The 22,495-nt window shown below is 49.3% G+C and overlaps 2 long non-coding RNA genes across 2 annotated transcripts; one reads left to right on the top strand and one right to left on the bottom strand.

The window, feature by feature from the left end:
• The first annotated feature begins 3,073 nt into the window (after nt 1-3,073).
• Nucleotides 3,074-7,627, top strand: LOC127225866 (uncharacterized). The gene is made up of 2 exons (XR_007834837.1): nt 3,074-3,144; nt 7,447-7,627. It is a non-coding gene; the product is annotated as an uncharacterized LOC127225866 (long non-coding RNA).
• On the bottom strand, nt 3,690-8,769 carry LOC127225867 (uncharacterized). The gene is made up of 3 exons (XR_007834838.1): nt 8,691-8,769; nt 7,461-7,571; nt 3,690-3,763 (listed from the first exon to the last, which is right to left on the bottom strand). It is a non-coding gene; the product is annotated as an uncharacterized LOC127225867 (long non-coding RNA).
• Nucleotides 8,770-22,495: the final 13,726 nt, after the last annotated feature.

The raw sequence follows: 22,495 nt of genomic DNA, 5'->3' as shown, positions 1-22,495 counted from the left end.
AGTCTCTTGAGATGTAGAGACAATCCTGGATTTTGAGAGTCACAAATGTCCTTATAAAAAGTGTACACGGGCTGATTATAGCTCAGGGAGGCCATGAGGTGAGCAAAGTGAAGAGGGAGGGTAGAAGATGCTTTGTGATGGGTCTGAGGATGGAGGAAGGGGCCATGGCCAGGGAAGGTGACTCTCAAAGGCAACATGGGTTCCCCTTAAAGCCCCAAGAGGAGTATGACTATGCACACCATTTGGTTTCTTTGCATTGATGAGGCTTTAAGCCATATTTGCAGTAATTGGTCACAACAGCCATGGAAAGCAAATGTGCTTTCCCTTCTGGTTGAAGCTCATCTGCTTTTCTCAACCAAGGTGGATGGTGTGCCTGGCTCCGCTACGTAGTCATGTTCCCTGCTAAGCTCTGGATTTGCAGCTCATCTCTGCCACCACTTCTGCTCACCCTGACCTTGGGCCTCTACTCTTACTCCTTTCTTCACCAGATGCTTAAATACAGGCTGGTGCCTGGGACATCACAGCGAGGGAAACTGAGATAGGAATAGTTCAGTGCCCCAGTTCCTCCAGGTGGGGAAGAACAAGGCACTCCCACTAAAACAGCCCCCAGATACCAACCCCAGCACACATCTGAGCTCCTGGAGAGTTGGAATCTCTCTGGAGGGCTTTGGCTTTAGGGAAATGTGAGAGCAAATTCAAAACCTATAAGAGCAAATAAATGAAGGATGATTACTGACAATAGGAGAGGGGACACAGTGGGATGCCTCCAAATAGCATCTCTTCCAGTGCGGTTTAAGTGCTTTGTAGGTCATTAACTACTTGACAGGGAGAGCCTGACACTTAAAGCAACGAATTTGGCGCCTCTGCCAGGGAAAATCAATCAGAAATGAAGAAGGAGCATCAGCAGCCTTAAGATGTACTGGGTGGGCAAACGGGATTCGATTTGCACATATTTTTAAAGGCCTTTCCATTGTGTAAATTGAGGCACACTGGTATTTGAGGTCATTTATAAATCTGGAACTAGAGTTTACAAATACTTAACCTTCCCCTGAGTGAGCTCCCCCTCATCATTAATGAAATATTTTGAAGATGTGGAAATGCACAAGGATAAACGTTTAGGCTCACCGCCTAACTATGTCAAATAAACATTTTGGCTATGGTGGAAGCATCCATTCTAAAATATATCACTTGTTTTTCCTCATGCCTAGCTGGCTCCACCTTCTCAGGGAGACAGACCTAAGCCCACCACCCATTTCCTGCCCAAGACATCATTCCCACCTGAAACAGGAGTGCAATTACTGCCTCTTTAATTAACTTGGTGATTAATCACCAGCTGCTTGTGAAATAGCTTTAATTGTCCTTGTCCATTGGGTTAGGGTGGGGGTAGGGAGGAGGCAGTGGGGGTGGGTGGGAGGATGGGCCAGCAGGAGGACCTTCTCAGAGCACCACATGCACACAGTTGGTTGGAACGTCTGAGAAGCCCTGGTATTCAGAGGGCAGCCTCTCTTCTGGGCTTTGGATAGGCAGTAGCCACCAGGTTCCAGGATCAGAAATGAGCTAGAGAGAGAGCAGTGGACAGCTGGGAAGGGACTGTGTCCCCTGAAGCCTCGGAGCTTCTGCTCTTGCTGTTCACAGATCCAAAGGAAAGGTACAAATGATCCTGGTTTGGAAATCAGGTCTTCACAGATATAATTGACCCAAGATGAGGTTACGCTGGATTAGGGTGGGTCCTAAATCCAACAACTGATGTTTTTATAAGAAGGCCATGTGGGGTCACAGACACAAGAACTCATTCATCAGTCACCAAGCCAGCTTTTCTGTGTGCTGGACTCTGAGTTCACATTATACAGGAAACAGACTCCATTAACCCATCGTGATCCAACACCAGGAGCAGCTCTACACACTCCTTTATCAGGGAAGCCCTTTCCCAATCTCATCTCAAAAACCACTCCTCAATCAAAAAGACCTTTTAGGGAGTCTCCAAGGACATCCCCACCAAAGATCAGCATCCGGGCTCCTCAATTTGCCCATGGTTTGTTCATTCTTGTGGCTTTCCCTTAGCACAGGGCACCATGCCCAAACTGTCAGAGACTGACAACACAGACTGGGTTGAACAGGTAGATTCCCATGGAGGAAAAGGGCTCAACAGTTACTAGCATGTTAGCATGGAGGCAGGAACTACACCATTTAGCTGCCAAGTGCAGCGCTAGGGACAGGGCATTCCTTGAAATAACTCACAGTTTTAGTCCAACCCTCGACACATGAGAAGTAGGTTTTGATACCCCACAAGCTATTGCTGGCTACAAAGCTGGAGCCTACATATAACCATATGTGTAGCCACAATCAGCCCTGTCGCTCCCTCTCTTAGGCGACTGCATTTCTCTATAACTCCGTTTCTTTCCCTCTAAGACTGTTACCAGCACTAAAGATAGCTCCAAAAAACTCATGTGCTCATTTCCTATTAATGTAATCAAATGTGTTTGGCACACCTACTATGAGGCAGGCATTGGGGATACACTACTGGGCAGCAGAAACTTCGAGTCCTGACCTCAAGGAACCATTTGGTAGGGAAGGACAAAGAAATGCAGTTGTCATTCGGGGCGGCATTAAGCGTTATGATTGGGAGCACAGAGGCAGAGAGGAGAGGACTGCAGAGTTCAGGAGGGACCCACAGAGCAGCGACCACCTCAGAGAAGAAAAAGGCAAAGAATAAAATCTACATACCACCACTACGTCTGAGCCTTCTTCGTCTCAACCAATTAGGCATCAGCATCGCATGCCGACCAATCATAAGCTTGGAACAGGAGCCTCGGTCGCCGGCCACGGTTTACAGGCGGAGGGAGGGCCGGACAAGAGACTCCGCCTCGCCCGCCCAGGCCACACCCTTTCTCCGCCCAGGGACACGCCCCCGAGGCCAGCTGTGTCTGCTTGGAGTCCCGCGGCCAGCGGCCGTTGAGGCCGAGTATTGTCCTGAAAGAAGAAAACAAAAAAACAAAAACAAAAAACAAAAACAGAGAAAGGGGTTGGGGCAAACAGCCTCGTGGCTTCAGGAGGATTACAAGATTTCCTTTTTCCAATGACAAGATTGCAAAATGTGTGAACCAGAAGACATAGCCAGGACAGGAGCGTGAGCACGCGAGCAAGGTAGGCACTGGGATAAGGCATCGGGTGAATCTTGAGGGCATCTTTCATGTGCTGGGCAGTGTTGACCTGGAGACTGCCGAAGCTGTGTAGACGCAACCGACCTAAGGGCCCCCGAGGCGATGTAGATGAGCGCAGGTGGTGCGGAGGAGGCTCCGGGGAGGTCTGGAGCGCGGCCAGACTGATCCCCAAGGCTGAGATTCTCAGTGGCTGGAGAGTGTGTGGTGGTGCCGACTTGGGACTCAGGGAACCTCCAGCGACCCAGGAGCAGGGCAGGTTGTGGTCGCGCGCTGATGGTTTGTGGAGCCTCAAAGCCGCGAGCAGGTGTGGACGCCGCTGGAAAGTTTGCTGGAGTGCACTGAGCAGCTCACGGCTGGGAAGGGGCAGCTCGCTCACACGCACAGACCCCTCCGCGTCCCTGGGAGCGCAGGCTTTCCATCACGGCACAGCTGCCTTGCCCCAGCGAAGGCGACTTGTGCTGGAAGGAGCCCTGAGCATTAAGTCCAGCAGTTCCCTTTACCCTAGATCAGCAAGACCAGGGAAGCTGATGAGTTGATGCAGCCGATCTGTCCTTTCGTGCTTGTTGGCTGCATCCGAAGTGTTTGTCTCTTCTGTGAGGAATCTGAGGGCAAGAGAATAAATAACGTGTCCCATCACATTTTGGGAGTCGGAAGAGAGGACTAACACCAAGTGTTCTGGCTGCTTTTCTCTTCCCACTCAGCTTCAGTGAGGAGAAACGCCAGGCTTTTTTTTTTTGGGGGGGGGGATGTAGATGGGACAGAGGGATAGTGTTCGGGTCGGGACTCTGGTTTTGTTTGTCATTACCTCTATTGCTCAGGTGGCCCTGTAGCCTGGATAAAGGGAAGAATGGAGGCTAGTGGCAGAGTTCTGAAGGGAACGCTAATGTTTGCTTTATTCTTCCTCAAAGGTACTGAGCCCGAGGCAGACGAAATGGGGTAGATTAGTGATACTCTTCTATAAGGGAAGAAAGTCACTTTGACCCAGGGGAGAACGGAAGGGAGTCTACTAGAGAAGAGATACAGATACCGACTTGATTTTGGGGGAGGCTCAGGCTCATTTTTTATCACCTTCTTCTGAACCTTTTGTCCCTATGGGACCTTTGTATGTATTGTTTATTCTTCTTTAAAAAAAAGATTTATTGCTAGGCGTGGTGGCATATGTCTTTAATACCAGCATTCAAGATATAGAAGCAGGCAGATCTCTGTGAATTTGAGATCAGCTTGGTCTGCCTACTTAGTTCCAGGACAGTTAGGAAGAACATGGGTCAAAAACCATTACATATTGTTTTAATTTATGTATCTGTGTGTGTGTATGTGTGTGTGTGTATGCGCACACACACGCACACACACACACTAGCGCAGGTGGCTTTATGAGTTTCTGGGCACAGTGTGCAAGCAGGTGACCATACAGGCCAGAAGGCATCAGATACCTAGGAATGGGAGTTACAGGAAGTTGTGAGCCACCTGATGTGGGTGCCTGGAACTGAACCTAGGCCTCCTCCTTCTCCTCTTCCTCCTCTTTTTTAACCCTTGCTGGGATTGAACTCCTGGTCCTTGTGCTGGCTGCAAACACTTTTTACCTGCTGAGCCATCCTGACAGCCCTGTTTATTCTGTCGATTAAAACCAAACAAAACATCTACCATGGGTTAGGCAGCGGCTAAGATACATCTAGTCTCATTCCTCACAGGGATTCCAGACAGTTGTAGAGACACAATGACAAACAACACACAGGAAGGGAATGGGGCACAGGGAGGGAAGGCAGCTTGGGTGGCTGTCAAAGAGGGCCTCCCCTGTTGGCCGGAGAGAAAGAGGTATCATGCTCCTCATCTATCCTAGGCCCCAAGGACCATCGTCACCACCTCCAGGAAGGCTTCTCTGACTTGATAGTTCATGCTGGGAGACTCCTGTAATCTGAGATGACTCCCTATATAGACAATATGGTTAATGTTTGTCATCACCATTAAGCAGAAGCGGGGTGAAGAAAGAAGCCAAATCTCTACTGGGTGAAAACAAAGTGGCTAGTGGGCAGCTAACAGCTCCCAAGGAAAATGGGGCTGTTCAGCCAGATGGGCCTGTGGGAATTTTCTCCTTTCTCCTGGCTGAAGGCCTGGGCTCCATCACCCCACATCATGTTCACAGAAATAAAGTAAAAGAAGCCAGCAAAACCTGGTGAGGGAAAGAGCAGGAGAAGCAGGCACAGATTTAGGGATGAGGCACCTCACCAGGGGAGGTCAGGGAACTCCTGTCCCAGCCCCTGGGCTCAGGCCAGCCCCTCCTTTGCTCCTGCTTCCTGCATGCAGTTCCCTTTAGCACTGCTCTGAGAGAAGGCAGTGACCAGTGAGGGCCCCAAACAGCTTCCCATACCCAGAGTCAGTCAGACCCCTAAATAGTAACTCATAGATCACTGAAACTCTTGGCTGCAAAGTAGGAATCCTGCTTGGAAGAACTGGCTGTAATTTGATTTTTCATGGCTCCTGTGTCCAGCAGACCTGTACTCCTGGCACCTTCTCCATGGCAGGTTGTCGGATTCATGCAGATGCCTGATGAAGCTTTTACAGACTGTCCCTCCAGCCCACCCCACTTCAGGTTTGAGCAGGCACACATGGCAAGAGTCTACATACTTTATTCAGGGTCTGCCAGGGACAGAATCAAAGCAGACTCCCACCCTCCTCCCTGGCCAGCCAACCCTCCTGCCTAGATTAGCTTTAAAAAAAAAAAATTAATTTGCTGTGATTTACTCCCTTCTGTTCTGTGGGGATCACCAGCATTTTAAACGTGTATTTAAATCATTCACTACTCCCAGCTAAACCTCAACTACCTCCTCCTGTCCAGCAGCAAGCACTGGATTCAGAATCAAAAGTTCAGGCCAAATTCTGTTAATGAGGAGCTGTGTAACCTTGGGCAAATGACTTAACCTCTCTCTGCTCCTCTATTGGCTCTTGTAGACACAGAGGTTGATGGTAATCCCCCTCCCCCCTCAAAGGCTGTTGTGAGGATTAAATTAGATAGCATTCAGGAAGAACTGTGCAGTGGCAGACTTGTGGTATTGGCTGTCCCCTTAATTAGCTGGGTGACCTTGGGCAGGCCACTCAACCTCCTTTCCTCATCTGCAGAACATATGGGCTGTTATAGTGGGCACAAAACCCCACCTCTATCCCTGAGCCCCAGCTGGCTCCCTTCTGCTTTCTGCCGGCCACTGCCCCCTTGGCCACCCTTTGGCTTGTCATCTGAGGACTCTGGTTTAATTGGAGTTGCATCCCTCCACAGCTGCCTGTCCTCAGCATTTCTGTGGAAGTCCCTGGGCTGTGGCCCTGAGGGGCCTGCAGTTCCTGGCTCATTTACAGAAGCAATTAGCTGTGATGTCACAGATCTGGGAGGTGACCTCAGTGGGGCACGTGGCCAGGCCACCAGGAGTCCACAACCTGCCCTGTCTGAAGCCTGTCCTGCTGCAGTGGTAGGGAGGCAGTTTCTTTGGCCAAGCTGATTCTATTCCCATATTTTATGACTCCTGGAAGCCCTAGTTGGAGTGTAAATTAGTTCTACCCTGTGCTTTTGTTGGCAACTGTCGGTGCCTTGAAAGCAAGGGCTTTGTCAGGAAGAACAAAGCTGTTGGTGTGTTTTTCTGATTTGGGGGAGGTATGCTCCTGGGGGAGGCTCCTCTGTTCTCAGTGTCAGCCTGAGTCCTTGTTCACAGCCTCCTGGTTTTGTTTTGGGTTTTAAGTCCTATGGCTTGAGTCACATATGGTGTGTGTGTGTGTGTGTGTGTGTGTGTGTGTGTGTGTGTGTGTGTGTGTGTTGGCTGAGGGATTTCCCCCCTCCTTTTGGCTTACACAGTGTACTCTCTGGAAGCTAATTCCAAGGACTGAACTTTTCAAATCACAGCTTCAACAGCTTTTAAAAACCTGGACCTGGTTACCCCTACCATCCCTGTGTAAAAATGTTGAAGGAAAGAAAAAATTCCACCCCTGAGAGTGGGTGAAGGGAGGGTACAGGATGCCCAGCTCCTGGCAGTGAGAAGTCACTGCCGACCTGAGGTCAAAGCTGAAATGCCGAGGGCCTCCTGGGATGGTATATAGTCTGTTCCTTGCCAGACATCTGGATATTAGAAAAACATCTGGATGGCTGGGCTTTCCAGGTTCTGTTTGACATTTACTATCACAAACATTGAGCTTGCCTCTCTTCTCTCCCTGCAGCCAGGCTCCTCCAAACACACCATCCCCCCATCCCCCACTCCCACTCCCCTTCTTGACAGGGAAGAAACATCCATTCTTTCCAATTCCCCAGTGTTTTCTCCCTACCGGAAATCTGATGGGCTTATGACATCATGGCTGGCTGCTGAGCGATGGAGTGGATGCCACAAAGAAATCCGACATATCCGATGGATTCAGAAACCACTTTCCCTCCTGCGGCTGGAGGAACAGGCATGTGCAGGCAGGAGAACCTGAGCTTTGTTTGAAAAATTATTTTTAAAAAAAGAAACAAAAGCAACCAAACCAAGTCTTGCCTGACATTAAAGGCAATTTTCTTAAAGACAAGCAAAGCATTTGGCCATCGTCTTTTAATAAAAATGCTGGATTTTATGAGACAAAGTGGTTAATAAATTGGGCCCACAGCCTCCTGTGAGTTTCTGTTGACTGTGTGTCCTGGTTTACCAATAAAAGGGCAACTAGGAATCTCTCTCTCTCTCCTTCTCTCTCTCTTGTTAATAAAATGAGAGCTTTCCTTTTTTTTTTTTAAGGGCAATAACATTCACAAGGTAAATAGCTGGTTTATGTTTTTGTAGGAATTCATTTTTACGGAGTGACTTCGGACCTGCCCCCATCTGCAAACACTGTAGTTCCTTCTACTGGGTTTCCTTGCCCTGGAGCCCTGAAAAGGTCATGGGTCTGCTTTACTGTCCCAGCTGGGCTCAAGGGTAGAACAGTGGATCGGCAGGGCAGGGCAGGACCTATGGCAGGACACTTCTGAATGAAACACTGCTTTGGAAAGAGTCAGGAGAACAGAGGTAGAGGATCTGTGACTGGAGCTTGAGGGCCCCTGGCAGGGGCATCCATTTCTTCCCCCTCCAAAGGGAGGAAAAAGCAGAATGAATAAACTCCAGGTTGAGGAGCCCCTAGCCCCTGAAATAGGCTCAGATTAAGGAAGTTCAAGAGAAGGCATGGTGCCTGGGAACCCCCAGCTCAGGCTTTTGGCATCCGAGACCTGAATTAGTGTCTTAGGTGAGGGCAAGCTTTGGGGTTCAGGGTTAGTGTCTCTTCCTCTTACTTTCTTCCTCTGTAAGCAGGGTTGGGGGTGGATGCATTGATCCTTCTTTGACAGCTAGAGTAGCCCCAGTATCTGATGCCTGGCAGGGGGACTAGCCTCTCTTGTGGGCAGAGAGCAGGCTCAGCTAAAGAGGCCAATGCAGATTTTTAGAGACAGGTCTACAGTCTGGGCTTCCACCCCAGCTCTGCCTTCTGCTAGCTGCATGATGTGGTTCTGTGCCTTATATTCCTCATTTGACAAATCCAAAAAGTAATAGGACCCACCTCAGTTAGGGAGTGCTGGGAAAATGACATCAGAGGTCAGGGAAGTAGTCGGTGTTCCTCACACGTGTTAGCAGTCCTAACATGTTCCCCTGAGTCCAGCGGCAGGCACTCAGTAGGCCTGGACTGGGAAAGCCCTGTCAAACTGAGTGGAGCACAGTGGAGTTGCAAGCCTCTCACCTGTGCCCAGAAGGTCCCTTGGTTCCCCATTGCTCAATGGGAATAAACTCCCATCATTAGCTGGGCTTCCAGGTGCCTGGTGCTGGCAAGTCTGCATCTACTGTGCCTCCCCTTGCCATGTTTTTCCTGTGTGGTAGTCAGGCTTCACTCCTCCAGGCTCTCCCTGCTTCTTCTCAACCCCTGGAGCCTGTTCTTCACACGGTCACCAAAGCTTAAGTCCGAACTTTCATTCTTCTGCCCAGAGCCTGTAATGGTCACAGTAAAGTCCTGCCTACGGCTTGTTGCACCCTCCACCAGGCCGCTCTCTGTCTCTCTCTCTCTCTCTCTCTCTCTCTCTCTCTCTGTCTCTCTCTCTCTCTCTCTCTCACCTTGCTGATGTCCATGAGTCTTCTCACCTCAGGCCTTTTGCTCTCGCTTTCCTTCTCCCCAGGACACTCTTCCCTGTGATGTCACATCACTTTGTCTCTTCCTTCCTGGAGAGCTCTGACCACAGAGAGACCCTCCCACCCTGCCCTTCCTCACCCTTTTCTGCTCCACTGCTCTTTATAGCACTTATTGTCACTTGACCTCTCTATGCAATAGCATATTTGTTACTACCAGGCACCAGCATCAGAGCAGGGCAGGGCCTGTTTTCTCCCTGCTGTATCCTGGGTCCCAGACACAGGGCTCCATAAACATGACTTTTAAAAAAGTTATTGTCGCCTTTAATTCCAGCATTTGGAAGGCAGACACATCTCTATGAGTTTATCTACATAGTTGAGTTCCAGGGTAGTGAAGTGTTATGTAGAGAGACATACATATACGTGTGTGTGTGTGTGTGTGTGTGTGTGTGTGTGTGTGTGTGTGTGTAAGTATGTGGAGGTCAGAGGATTGAGCCCAGGTCACCAGGCTTACACAGCAAGGCCTTTACCTACCAAGCCTTCTTGCTGTAAAACACGCCCCACCCTCAGGGCCTCCCTCACATTAGGTGTAGTGGAAAGCAGTAGCTAGGAAATGCTCTAGCCAGTTGGTGGGTGCCTAAGAAGTGGGTATATGTGAGGTGGCCTGTTAGGTGAAGAGTTGCTGCTGAAGACTTGGAGGGCAGGAGGATTGTGAAGGGCTGAGCGTGGGCTGGGCCAGTAGGATCCAGGCCAGTGGAGAAAAGGGTGGGTGTTGAGGCTGGGGCTATGGTGTAAATGAAGGAAGGCTCCAAGGAAGGGAAGTACATCTTCTCCTAGCTGCCTCACGTTTCCTCTCTGAGGCTCAGTTTCTCCATCTGTGAACTTTTGACTATGTGCTTTTCCTGCCACACTGTCCTGCCTCCCAGAGGCTGAGGTAAGTTTGGCATGGTGAAGGGTAGAGCTAACTCTGTGGGGGAAGAGTGCTGAGGACCTGGCTTTTTCCCCAGCCACGGCTCTCCCATCCTTCTCTGACTGCAGCCATCCCTGAGAGGAGGGTAGCATGGCTGTTGCCATCTCTGAGGGGGACTGGGCTCTGCCTTAGAAGGTTCCCTGCTTAGGTCTCATGCTGCTGAGCTCTACAGCTCTGACAGACAAGCTTTTCCTGGAGAAGTCAAGGCTCAGACCAGACAGACGATTGACAGCTATATTTACCACAAAGCTGAGAAATGGCAGATGAAGGGCTTGACTCAGACATTTCTGGCCTGGTGCCCTGGTGCCCTTAGCAAGGCTGAGACTTATCAGGGTTGTGGCAGCACAGACCTGTCCCTTTCAGTACTTTGGAGGCCAAGACTGGAGGATCAGGAGTTCAAGGACAGTCTTGACTACATAGATAGGCCAAGTGAACTTGCCAGGCCAGGTCTGGAAAAGCCAGATGGTACAGGTTAGACACCTGTTCCTGGTGCCCCTCAGCAAGGTTGCCCTCATCATAGTATTGTGGACTTTTTTGTTTCCTTCTGATGGGAGAGTGTATTGGGAATCTGGAAAACCCTCAAGCCTTTCCCCAGTGGCTTCTTTGACTTTCAAAGTCTCAGTTCTCATATCTGTGAGGTAGTTATAGAGAGCATTGTCTCCTGCAGAGCACCTGTGGGCCTAACTGCCTCTTCAACATTAGAGGTGAGTGTCCAGACCATGGACAACTATCTCCAGGGCTTACCTTGGCTGCCACATGGTAGAAACAAGTAGCCAGGAATTCTAACATGAGCCTGATGAAAGCAGAGCTTTGCAGCAGACATTGGCCTTGAACTCCCTGGAGAGGCAGAACTCTTTGTGTCTGTGTGTGTTCACCAGTCCATGCATTTGTGTGTGTATACCACAGTGTGCACTGAAGGTCAGAGGGTAAGTTTTAGGAGTCTGGTCCCTTTTCTACCTTTATATGGGTTCTGGAAATCACAGTCAAGTTACCAGGCTTGCAGGCAAGCACCTTTACTCACTGAGCCACATTGCCAGATCTCAATCTCCAATATTACTTTTTCAAGTAGTGTTTCTCTGTGCAGCCCTGACTGTCCTGGAACTCTCTCTGTGGACCAGGCTAGCCTCAAACTCAGATTTACCTGCCTCCACCTCCTGAGTGCTGGGATTAAAAGCTTGTGCCACAACCAGCTGGCAAACATTTATTTATTTGTTTGTTTGTTTGTTTTTTTTATTTATTTCTGTAGTGCTAGAGATGGAATCTAGGGCCTTATCCTTGTTAGGCAAGTGCTCTAACATCAAGCCAAAGGGGGGAATTTTTTTGTTTGAGGCAGGGGTCTTATGTAGTCTAGGCTGGCCTCAAATTAGTTATATAGCCAAGGCTGACCTTGAACTCTTGATCCTACTGCCTCCAATTTTGAAATGCTGGGATTACAGGTATGTACCACCATATCCAGTTTACTTGGTGCTTGGGATGAAACCCAGGGTTTTGTGCATGCTAGGCAAGCACTTGACCCACTGAGCTAATTTCTAGTTGAATAATTCTTAAGGTATGACCTCATTTCCTGAGACAGAAAGCCAAGGTTTGGGAAGAAAGAGAAGCTTGGCTGGAGTGATACCAGAGCCAGTGTTTCAGTCCATAGCTGGAGGACTTCAAAGCCAGTAAGTCCCAAAGGCAGTGGACATTCTCCATCGGGCAGGGCAGTGGACATTCTCCATCGGGCAGGGCAGTGGACAGAGAGCAGGCTTTGGAGCCCTGGGGAATTCCAATCCTGACTCTGTTCTTTGCCCATTCTGTTTCTACTACCACTACTTACCATGCTTTTTTTCCCCCACAAATAAACCAAAACATGTATATATGGGTATCATTTTGAGTGGAGGTCAGAGGACATATTTTGGGAGTAGGTTTTCTCCGTCTGCCTTGTTGAGCTTGCTGAGGCAGGGTCCCTTGTTTCTTCTGCTCAGTGCACTCCAGCCTCTTGACTCACCACAGGAATGCTGAGATCTCGGAGCACACCACTGCATCTGGCTTATTATGTGTGGTCCTGTGCAGACTGTCAGGTTTAAGCAACTAGCACCTGGAGCCATCTCCCTCGGCTGTTTCCCTGGCTGACTCAGTCTAGATTCCCTGTCTCAAGCTTAAGTCTCTCCTGAGGCAAGGCAGTACAGTAAGAAGGGCCGGTGAGTAGGACTCCAGCAGGTCTGTTACTGCCAAGCCTAGAGAGAGCACAGGAACAACATGCAAGATGGCTAGGTGGTGGTTGGGAAGGGGGAGGGGCAGGGAAGGACGATGGCAGAAACTGCAGAGGGGAAGTGGTGAGGGGCAGATACAAGAACCTTCTGGAGCTTCATGAGTTAGAAGGGCAGAGGTGAAGCAGGTCAGAAGTGCAGAAGTAGGACCTGAGCTGCCCTTTCTTCACTTTGGGGCTTCAGCCACGCTGTGCTCATCATTTTACCTATACTTCCTCTTCCAAATTTCTGGGCCCTACTAAGGGTTTGCTTTTTGGTGTTTCCTGAGGGCCTTATTCTGAACCACAGATCCCACAGTCCCATGTACAGCCTGGATCTGAGCAGTTGGTCTCCAGCATACCATCCTAAATGGCAGTGTCGCCGCTGTTTCTGAATGAAGCTCTAGCTGTGTCCATTGCCTGCTGGGTGACCCTGGGTGTGTAACTTCACCTCCCTGTTTCTTCATCTGCTGATGGACAATAGCAGTTCTACTTATAGGACTCCCCAGGGTATTAAATGAGGTGGCAGATTCTAAAGCAGCAAGCCACAATGCCTCAAAGAACCTGCCAGCCAGGACATACACCATCATGCCCATCATTATTGTGATGTGTGAATCCTGGGGGGTGGTAGGAGGCCTCTAGAATGAACATTCAGCCCTTCTGATAAAATCAATAATAATCTAAATAGAGCATTCAATGGGTGATCATAGCTATTCTGACCACCCTGAAACATGCACATTATTAGACCTCCTTCGCTCAGACTACAAATGGGACTGTGTGAGAAGTGGCTGCCTGTCAGGAGAGTCCTTGCATGTTGGGGGTGGAGAATCCTGATTCCAGCCCCCTGGACCATCAGACATACCCTTTGCTCCCTGCTGGAGCCCCTTTACATTCCCAGACTATTTCCTGGGATGCTGGGGAGGCAGGGTGTGGATATAGTCTGTCAATTATTTTGTAAATCCCAGGTCCTGTAATTTGCACACACATGTGAGTGTGCACATAAGTGCACATGTGTGCTCCAGATCTCCACAGCTGCCATGTTCCACTGAGTCTACAGAGGCAAGTCTGACTGTCAGAACACCTTCACCACTGTGAACCTGCAGAAGCCCCTGCTCTGTTGGGTGGGGGCTGTCCCTGTTCTGTTGGGGTGGGGAACCATCACTCTCATTGATTTCTTGGTCTTATTCATGTGGCTGTCAGCACCGAGCAGTATGGGGCTGGGAAACCCCCACCCATTCAGTGACCAGGCACAGTGAACTGGCAGAGGGAGAACCAGCATTGACATTGGGTATTGTCCACGGCGGTACTTGGGGACAGGGACAGCCCATGCCCTCTAAGTTTGTGGCAGCTGTGTCTTCTAGTTTGTTTCTCATTCCATCAGCACCCTACCATCCCTCCCACCCACTCCTGGAAGCTCCTGGAGGAAAATGAGTGAAGAGGATGGAAGGCAGAGAGGGGAAGAAATGTATCGTGGGGGGGCAGGGAGAAAAGCAGCATGGGCCTCAGGGTACATCCTGATGAGCCTGTGGCTGGAGTGTGCCAGCTTGAGAAGGAGCTGTTGGGGTAGCTATGGCCTGGATTATCTGCCATCTGCAGTTGCGCTATGTCAGTGTCTAAGGAGGGGGCATGTAGCTCTTGGATTGGGGCAGTTCCCTATGGGATGGGATCAGGAGAGACCAGAGATCCAGGTAGTCATGGGACAGGTTAACTTGGGGCTCAGGGTAGCCCAGCCCAGTCCAGAACCAAGCCTGGACGTTGGGGAGGTTCGTTTACTCAGTCATTTATTCACTCATTCATTCATTCTACATAGAGATTCACCTCCCTCTGACTCCCCAGTGCTGGGATTAAAGGCTTGGGCTACCACACCTGGCCCATTCCAAACTCATTAGAGAGTACCTCATCAGTGTCCTGCAGGCCCCAGTCCAGTACTGGACACATAGCAGTGAGCAGATGATGTCAAAACCCTTCTTCCTGGACATTCAAAGGCAGACAAACTAAAAGAAAAAAACATCAAAAACAGGGGGGAAACCCAACATAATAAGAAGGGAACATATGTTGTTATCAAGAGTGTTAAGTGCCAGAGAGAAAAATAAAGCAGAGAAGGAATATGGGTGCATATTGTGTTTTTCATTTATAAATAGGTGTCCATGGAAGGTCTAATTTCGAAAGTGTCATCTAAGCAAAGACGGAGGGAGGTGGTACCTCTGCAAGAAGAGCCATTCCAGGTAGCGATTAAATCCAAGAGCCAAAATCCAGAGTGGGATCTGGCCTGGCACAGTCAAGAGGCAGTGTAGCACTGGCATGGCAGGAGGAAGGGCAACAGCCAGGTGGTAGCTGATGAGCTCCAGGAGGCAGTGAGGCCAGATGGTGAGGCCCCTGGATGTACCATTTGGAAGGATCCCACTGGCTGCTAAGGTAGACAGGATTTGGGGAGGGGCCAGGCAGAAGCAGGGAGCTAAGGCAGCTGCTGAAGAGAATCTAACAGGCTCTGTCTGCTGAATGATAGAGAGCATTGAGGGTGTTGGTGTTGCTAAGATGTCTGGTTGGACCCTAAGGGAGGCTGGAGACCTAAGGATGGGCTGGGACAAGGACCAGCATGGTGTAGGGGGTGCTTGTGACCCCAGCCATCCACCATAAGAGGCAGGCTCTAGCATGGCAGCCCATGGTAGATTACAGCTGGGGGTTTTTGTTTCTGTGACTTAGGCGTTCTGAGTCCCATCCCTGGGGATTTCTCTGCTCTGGATGGAGGCTGGAGGCTTAGTGTTGCTCACTGGTTTATATGGATATTCTCCTCCCTCCCACTTATCTGAGCATCTGAACATCTTCCCACCTCCTGTCCCTCCCTCCCTCTCCTTCCTTTCCTGTCCCCACTGTCATCCTCTCATCCATCTTGCTCCACCTCAGCACCAGTTTCCCATGAACTCTACAGCCCAGGTCCTTGCTCTCCTGCACTTGACAGTCACTTATTTGGGCCCAGATCACCTTTATGCAAGGTTGAGACAGGGTTTCTCTGTAACTTTGGAGCCTGCTCTGGAACTCTGTAAATCAGGCTGGCCTCAAACTCACAAAGATCCATCTGCCTCTGCCTCGAGAGTGCTGGGATCAAAGGTATGTGATACCAGTGCCTGGCTAAGGACTATGTTTTATAAAAAACCTTCATTGAAATACAATTTACACACAGTAACATTCTTTCACTTTTTCTAATTTTATTTATTTATTTTCTAATTTTTTTCTTTGACTAATAGTTTTATATATATTCCATTATATTGTTACTGTGATGACATCATGTTCTTTAACAATTACATACCCAGATACAATTAACTCAGGCTGGTCTTGAATTCCAAATCCTTGCCTCAGTCTCCCAAGTGCTGGGATTACAGATGTGTGATAACACTTCTGTTTCTAAATCTTTAGAGTGTGTGATTGTGGCTTTTTAATATATATGCAGAGTTGTACAACCACCAGTACTGTTTACTTCCAGAATATTTTAATCCCCCCCAAGAAACCCTGACCTATTAACAATCATTCCTATTCCTTCCTTCCCTAGCTCATGGCTTGGCCACCTCTAATTTACTAATTTACTTTCTGTCTCTATGATTTTGACAATCTTGATTTAAAAAAAAATACAGAAAAGAAGCAGACAGTCTGTGCCCTCTTGCGGCTGCCTTCTCCTGGGTAGCATAGCATGCTTTCAAGGTTTATCCCTTTCCATAGCTGAGTAATAATCCAAGGATGGACTTATCACCATTTGCTGGAAGTGAACACCTAGCTGTTTTAGTTTTCTCACTGCTGTGAATGATGCTGGTCTTACTGTTCCTGCACAAATTATAATATGGAATATAAAATTATAATATGTCTTCCCCCAGCTCCCATCTCTCCCTGCCTCCTTTCCGACTTTATGTGTGTGTGTGTGTGTGTGTGTGTGTGCGCGCGCGCGCGTGTGCGCTCGCACACACACGTGGAAGTCAGGGATTGGCATCGTCTTCCTCAATAGTGCTTCACCTTGAGAAAAAATTGAGTATGTATTCATATGTGCAACTACATGCATGCCAGGGCACATATGTGAAGCATAGAGGAAGATCCTGGATGTTGATCTTCATCTCTCCTTGTTGAGATGGGCTCTTTGTTGCTGGCCACTGTGTAGGTCAGGTTAGCTGGCCTGGCAGCTTCTAAAGGGTCCTCCTCTCTCTACCCTCCATGTCATCACAGCAGGGCAGGGATTTCAGATGCATGCTGTTGCAGACTGCACTGGGGTTTTGAATTCAAGTCATCATGCTTATGGTAGAAGGGTCTCACTGTGTAGCCCTGATCCCCCGTCCTGGTGCTGTGGTGGTAGATGTGTGCTACATGCCTCATTACACTTTTACTTCTTTTGGGTGTGTATAACTAGGTGTGGCATTGTTAGAGGATATAGTGTTAGAGGATATAGTTAGAGGATTGCACCATTTTTACACTCCCAGCAGCAATGCACAAAGATTCTGGTTTCTCCATATGTCCACCATACTTATCACTTTTGTCTTTCTGAGACAGGGTTTCTCTGTGTATTCCTGGCTGTGCTGGAACTTGCTCTGTAGACCAGGCTGGACTCAAACCCACAGAAATCTTCCTGCCTCTTCCTCTGCCTCCTGAGTGCTAGGATTGAAGGTGCCCAGCAACCAGCACTTATTTCCTATCTTTTAAAAATGATGTGTTTATTATGTGCATTGATGTTTGCCTGCATGTCTGAAAGTATGAGGGTGTCATATCTGGAACTGGAGTTACAGACAGGTGTGAGCTGCTATGTAGTTCTGGGAATTGAACTGGGGTCCTCTGGAAGAGCAGCCAGTGCTCTTAACTACTGAGCTGTCTCTCAGACCCTTCTATCTTGATAACAGCCATCCCAGTGGATATGAGATGATATTTGTTTGTGTTTTGACCAATCACTGATGATGTTTATTGACTGTTTGTATACCTTCTTTTTAAAAATCAGTGTCAAGTAGCCCAGGTTGGCCTCCAACTTGATATGTAGCTAAGGATGACCTTGACTTTTTATTTAAGTTCTTACTATATTTATTTATTTTGTGTCTGTGTGTGGGTGCTACAACCCCCTGTGTGGAGGTCAGAGGACAACTTGAGCTTATAGGAATTGGTTCTCATCTTCTGCCATGTGGGTCTAGGGGCTTGAACCTAGGTTGTCAGGCTTGTTGGCAAGTGCCTTACCCAAGGAGCCAAGTTGACATGACCTTGAACTTTCAATCCTCCTGCCTCTACCTGCTGAGTGTTGGGATGACAGGTGTGCATCTGCCACACTACTGAGGATCCCACCCAGGGCTTTGAACACATTAGGCCAACACTTTACCTACTGAGCTACATTGCCAGAACCCATTTGTATGCCTTCGTTGGAGAAATATCTATATAGACTCTTTGCTCGTTATGAAAGTGGGTTGCTTGTCCTTTTACAACAGCTATAGGGGTTTTGTATAGTTGATATTTCTGGATATAAGTTCTTACCAGGAGAAAGGAGCTGGGATGCCAGGGCCAAGCAACCAGGCTGTCAAAACTGGTACTTGAGCTGGTAGGTGTGGACTCAGTGGTCTTTTCTGGGAACATGGACTATTACCCCACAAACCTCCTGTCTCTGGCTTCCTGCTCCTCTGTCTCAGATACCTCTGGGCTAAAACTTGTGGAGTCTGGGATGGGAGACCTGCCTCCCTTCAGGATGCCTCAGAGAGGATGCCACCTGCTCCCTGTCTGCTATGCCACCACAGCTCTCCTCTGTTAGGTCTGCTGCCTCTGCAGACCACAAGTCAAGGCCAAGGCCTCCAAGGAGGTGACCAACAACAGGAGAGCCACCAGGGCAGTGGCTGCCCCTCCTTGGTCCCCCTCCCTACAACCCCATCATGGCCAGGCTCTCCCTCTCCCATTTAGTTAAACTTTTCTGAACTTTCTACAATTTGTACGCTGAGCTTTTATATCTTTGAGAACCAAGGGAAATATAAGAACCCCCCCAAAACAAACAACAACAACAACAAAACCCCAAAAACAAACCTGATCACAGTCACTGGCTGATTCTACTCATGCATTTGGGAGATTTTCTTTTTTTCTTCTCTGTGGCTACACCCAGCTGTAAATACAGGAGCTTACTGACTCTGTCGTGTGGGTTGTCTCAGTTTGGGCTGACTGTCCCCATGCACTGTGGCTGTGATTGTATTGCTCATCAGTAGGTATCCCTTCTGTGTTCTGGATTCTCTGAGTCACCTCACAGGGGGATGACAGAGTTGCCACCCTTTGGCACAAGGAACTAAGTGGAAAAGGGACTTGATTCGATCAGAGGGTACTCAGAAGAAGCTGGGGGTCCAAGGAACTACCTCTGGATTCTGGGAAGGAGTCTACACTATAAGGGAGCTCTGAATTTTTCTTCAAGGAAAGCTGGGAGTTAAGACAGCAGGGACATTCCAGACAGCAAATAGAATGGAAGGGGGCTTTCATCACTGGAGAGATCTTCTGAGGAGACTCTACAGCCAGCCACCGTATCACAGTTATCTGGATGTGGAAAAAGTAGAGGATGAGAGAAGAGCTGAGGCTGACAAATCCTGGCCGCCAACAGAACAATCTTTATGGTTCCACTACATTTCTTTGAAGACATCCCTAAGTATTAACTAAGCCTCCAGGTCCCCTGTAGTGTTTCCTGGTCCCTTGTCCACCAGCCTCTGCCATCAAGATCTTGTGGCTGCTGGCCCCTCTCCCAATAAAGCTTCTGGGTTGAGACAGCACATTCTGCTTTTGTAGAATTGGGCCTCAGGCTTGCTCCTCTCTCGCGCAGCGCCCCAGCTGGGCCTGCCACCCGCCACCTGCCACCCGCCCACGTGGATCCCTCTCTGCCCCTGCTGGCGCCGAGGCGGCTTTGGCAGGCTCTGGGCCCAGAGGCCTCTCTGCTCAGTGATTAGGCAGCAGCCGGTGGGCTCCAGAGCCAGAGCGAGAGATTTATTGTGGTTTTTAGGGGGCGTTTAGGAGCCGACGTGATAATGTCTGTGAACGCACTTTGTAAACTGTAACGGGGGAGTGCCATGTGCACGAGAGGGGCGGGGAGCTCTGCCCCCACACGACATCCTGGGGCTTAGCTGAGAAGCCCCTCCAGTTCGGAGGGTGAGTAGGCTGGAGAAGTCCGACTGGGCTCTAGAGGGGGGATTCAGGGCTGTAGCTGAGGGAGCCTTAGGCTTCCAGGAGCCTCTAAGGCAGCTATGGAATGAACAGTGAATCAGAAAAGTACCCAAGAAGGCCTGTTGCACTGAGGAGTGACTTCCTGGCAAGGACTCCCCTGTGGTCCCCCTCCCCAGTTCTGCTGCTCTAGGGCTTTAACAGCTCAAGGGGGGCTGTCTCCTAGGAAGGGGGGGGACTGCATACAGGCAGTGGGAGGGACATCACTGACCCATTTGTAGGACTTAATGTCACCACCTGGGGATTGTTTTGAGTTTCTCATTTTTTAGTGTGTGTGTGTGTGTGTGTGTGTGTGTGTGTTTGTGTGTGTGTGTGCACGCGCACGAATGCGCGAGGGTGTCAGGAGTCCCAGAGCTGGAGTTATAGGCAGTTGTGAGCTGCACAGTGCTAGGACTTGAATCCCAGTCCTCTGCAAGTGCTCTTCACCGCTGAGCCCTCTCTCCAGCCCCATCTGAAGATTCTTATTCCATTGCAAGTATTCACTGAGCACCTACTATGTGCTTGGCACTGGCCTGCATGCTTGAGGGTACAGTAAATACAGCAGGGATCAAGATATACTGAAGCCAGGGAGGTGGTCCACCTTTGTAATTCCAGCACTTGGAAGGCAGAAGCAGGAGGATTAGGAGTTCAAAGCCATCTTTGACTACAGAGTAGGTTCAAGGCCAACCTGGGAGACATGAAACTCTGTCTCAAACGAACTCCAAACAACAACAAAAAGAAAGGTAGATCTGAACCCTTGCACTCCTGGATTTTGGGGGAAAGGAGGCAAAGGCTGCTAACAGACAGTTCAGTAAAATGTTAATAAATAATTATTACTACAGAGACAGTAAAACTGGAGAGTTGTGGACAATGCACCCAGAGGGGTCAGGAGAGCCCTCTATGGAGTTTCTGCTTTCCTCTTTCCAGGTGGGACCTCTTCTATGGTCTCTGGGACAACTCTGAGACTTTAGGGGCCCAGCTCGTCTCCCAGTCACCAGCCAATACCCACTACCAAGATCTGTAGCCTAGACAGCCTTGGGTACTCCCACCAGAGGGATTGTTCAGGTGGTTCAAGGCTTGACAAGAGAGATCTGTCTGCAGCTGCTCCAGCATCTCCTCCAGTGCCAACCTGGATGTTTCTGTTGGTCCAGTCCTACTCTGAAACAGAGGATCTGCACCTTCTGGACACTGCATGACTAGGGGTCCCACTGTGGGAATGAGAGCTGTGTGCCCTGAAATGGAAGCTCAGGAAGGGTGGGGAGGGCAGAGGCGGGGGGGGGGGGGGACACTGGGCAGCATTGGAGGTGTCAGCCTCTGCTCTCTGCTCATGTGTCCTAGCTGGAGACTCCGATGTGCAAGTGTAGAATTTGAACATAGGTCTATCTCATTATATTCTAATTTCAAAGCAAAGCCTTATGGTTCCCTGGGGACAGTAAGAAATTCTCATTGAAGTTGGGACTGAGTAACAATGGCATGTTAGTGGGTGTTATTAGTACCATGTGCTATTCTAAACACAGAACCTGAATTACCAGAATTTAATTTCTACACCACCTGGTAAGATGGGGACCATCACCAATAACCTCATTTACAGACAGGATCATTGAAACCCAGTGAATCAGTAACTTACCCAAGGCCATATTGGCTGGTGCAGGGGGCGGCTGGGCTGGGCAACCTCACTGGACTGTGCTTTTAACTGTTCTTGTCCCCAAGTCTTGAGCTTAACTACTGAGTTGTGTTGAACACTCTCCACGCATTGTCCCATGACAGGTTCACTACAATCACTTAAGTAAATTGGGCTTATGGTTGGCACCTACACATTTTAAAAGAAGGCAACTGAGGCAGTGAGCCAGTAAGTCATGGCTGGGAAGTTGGAAAATCAGTGTCTAAGTCCTAGGTGGCCCATCTGTGAGACTCAGCATTTCACTTCCTAAACCTCTCCTCCTTCCTGGCAGCCCACTGTCTTGCTTGATGGTCCTAAAGCTCACATAAGTATATTCTCTCTGAGTCCTTGTTCCCCAAGGCACAGTCACACTGAGGCTCTGTATGAGGTTTTCTGGGCTCTGCCCAACTGTGGCTTGCTTTCTGGTGCTTTCATGAAGGAAGACACCCACAGAGCTGCTGTGTCCAGGGGGTTGTTGAGGAGGTGGTGACAGAGTCTTGGGCATTTGCCTGGGTTGTGCATGGATGGCTCCACATTTGAGACCTGCCTGGGACCAGCTCCTGGTGCAGGTTCCCACCTGTCCATCATCACAGACAGTCTCAATCTCGTGGATGTTGCTCTAGAGCCAGTGGGCAGGGAGGTCTCACTTCCTTGGCTGGTTGAACACTCTGGTGCGAGGTGGGAGTGCAGCTTCCTGGTTTAGTGTTCTGCCAGCCTTGTGATCCTGAGAGTACCTTCCTTGTCTCACCTGTTTTATTTCTGCAAAATGAGATCCTTGTGATGGTGGGTTTACAACATATTTTTCAAAAACTTGTCTCTGGTGGCTGGAAAGGGGCATAGGCTCTTTGCTACTCCTCTGCTCAAAAGTGGTGGAATAAAGGGCCCTAAGATACCTGCCTCAGGAACTCAGAGAGGCTGTGCTGCTCTGAACCGCTATGCTCAAGCTATTTAATTTTCTCCAGACACAGCAGCTAGTGCTCCGCTGAGCCCTTGTGGTTCTGAGGCCTGGGAATGACCTCATACAGACCAGGATAGCACAGCTGGGCCTTCCCAGATGTCCCTGTACATTCCCCAGGTGGGTTGTATCTTCTGGGAGAGACTGGATGCTAGTCTGAGGGCAGTGGCAGTGGTGGCACAGAAGCTTTGGCAGTGGAATTAAGGTGGAGAAAAAAAAGATGAAGCGTGGAAATCATTAGCTTTCTTGGTTGGTGAGAG

This window comes from Phodopus roborovskii, unplaced genomic scaffold (assembly GCF_943737965.1).
Source record: "Phodopus roborovskii unplaced genomic scaffold, PHOROB, whole genome shotgun sequence".
Taxonomy (NCBI): Eukaryota; Metazoa; Chordata; class Mammalia; order Rodentia; family Cricetidae; genus Phodopus; species Phodopus roborovskii.
This window is presented reverse-complemented; position numbering and strand designations above follow the sequence as displayed.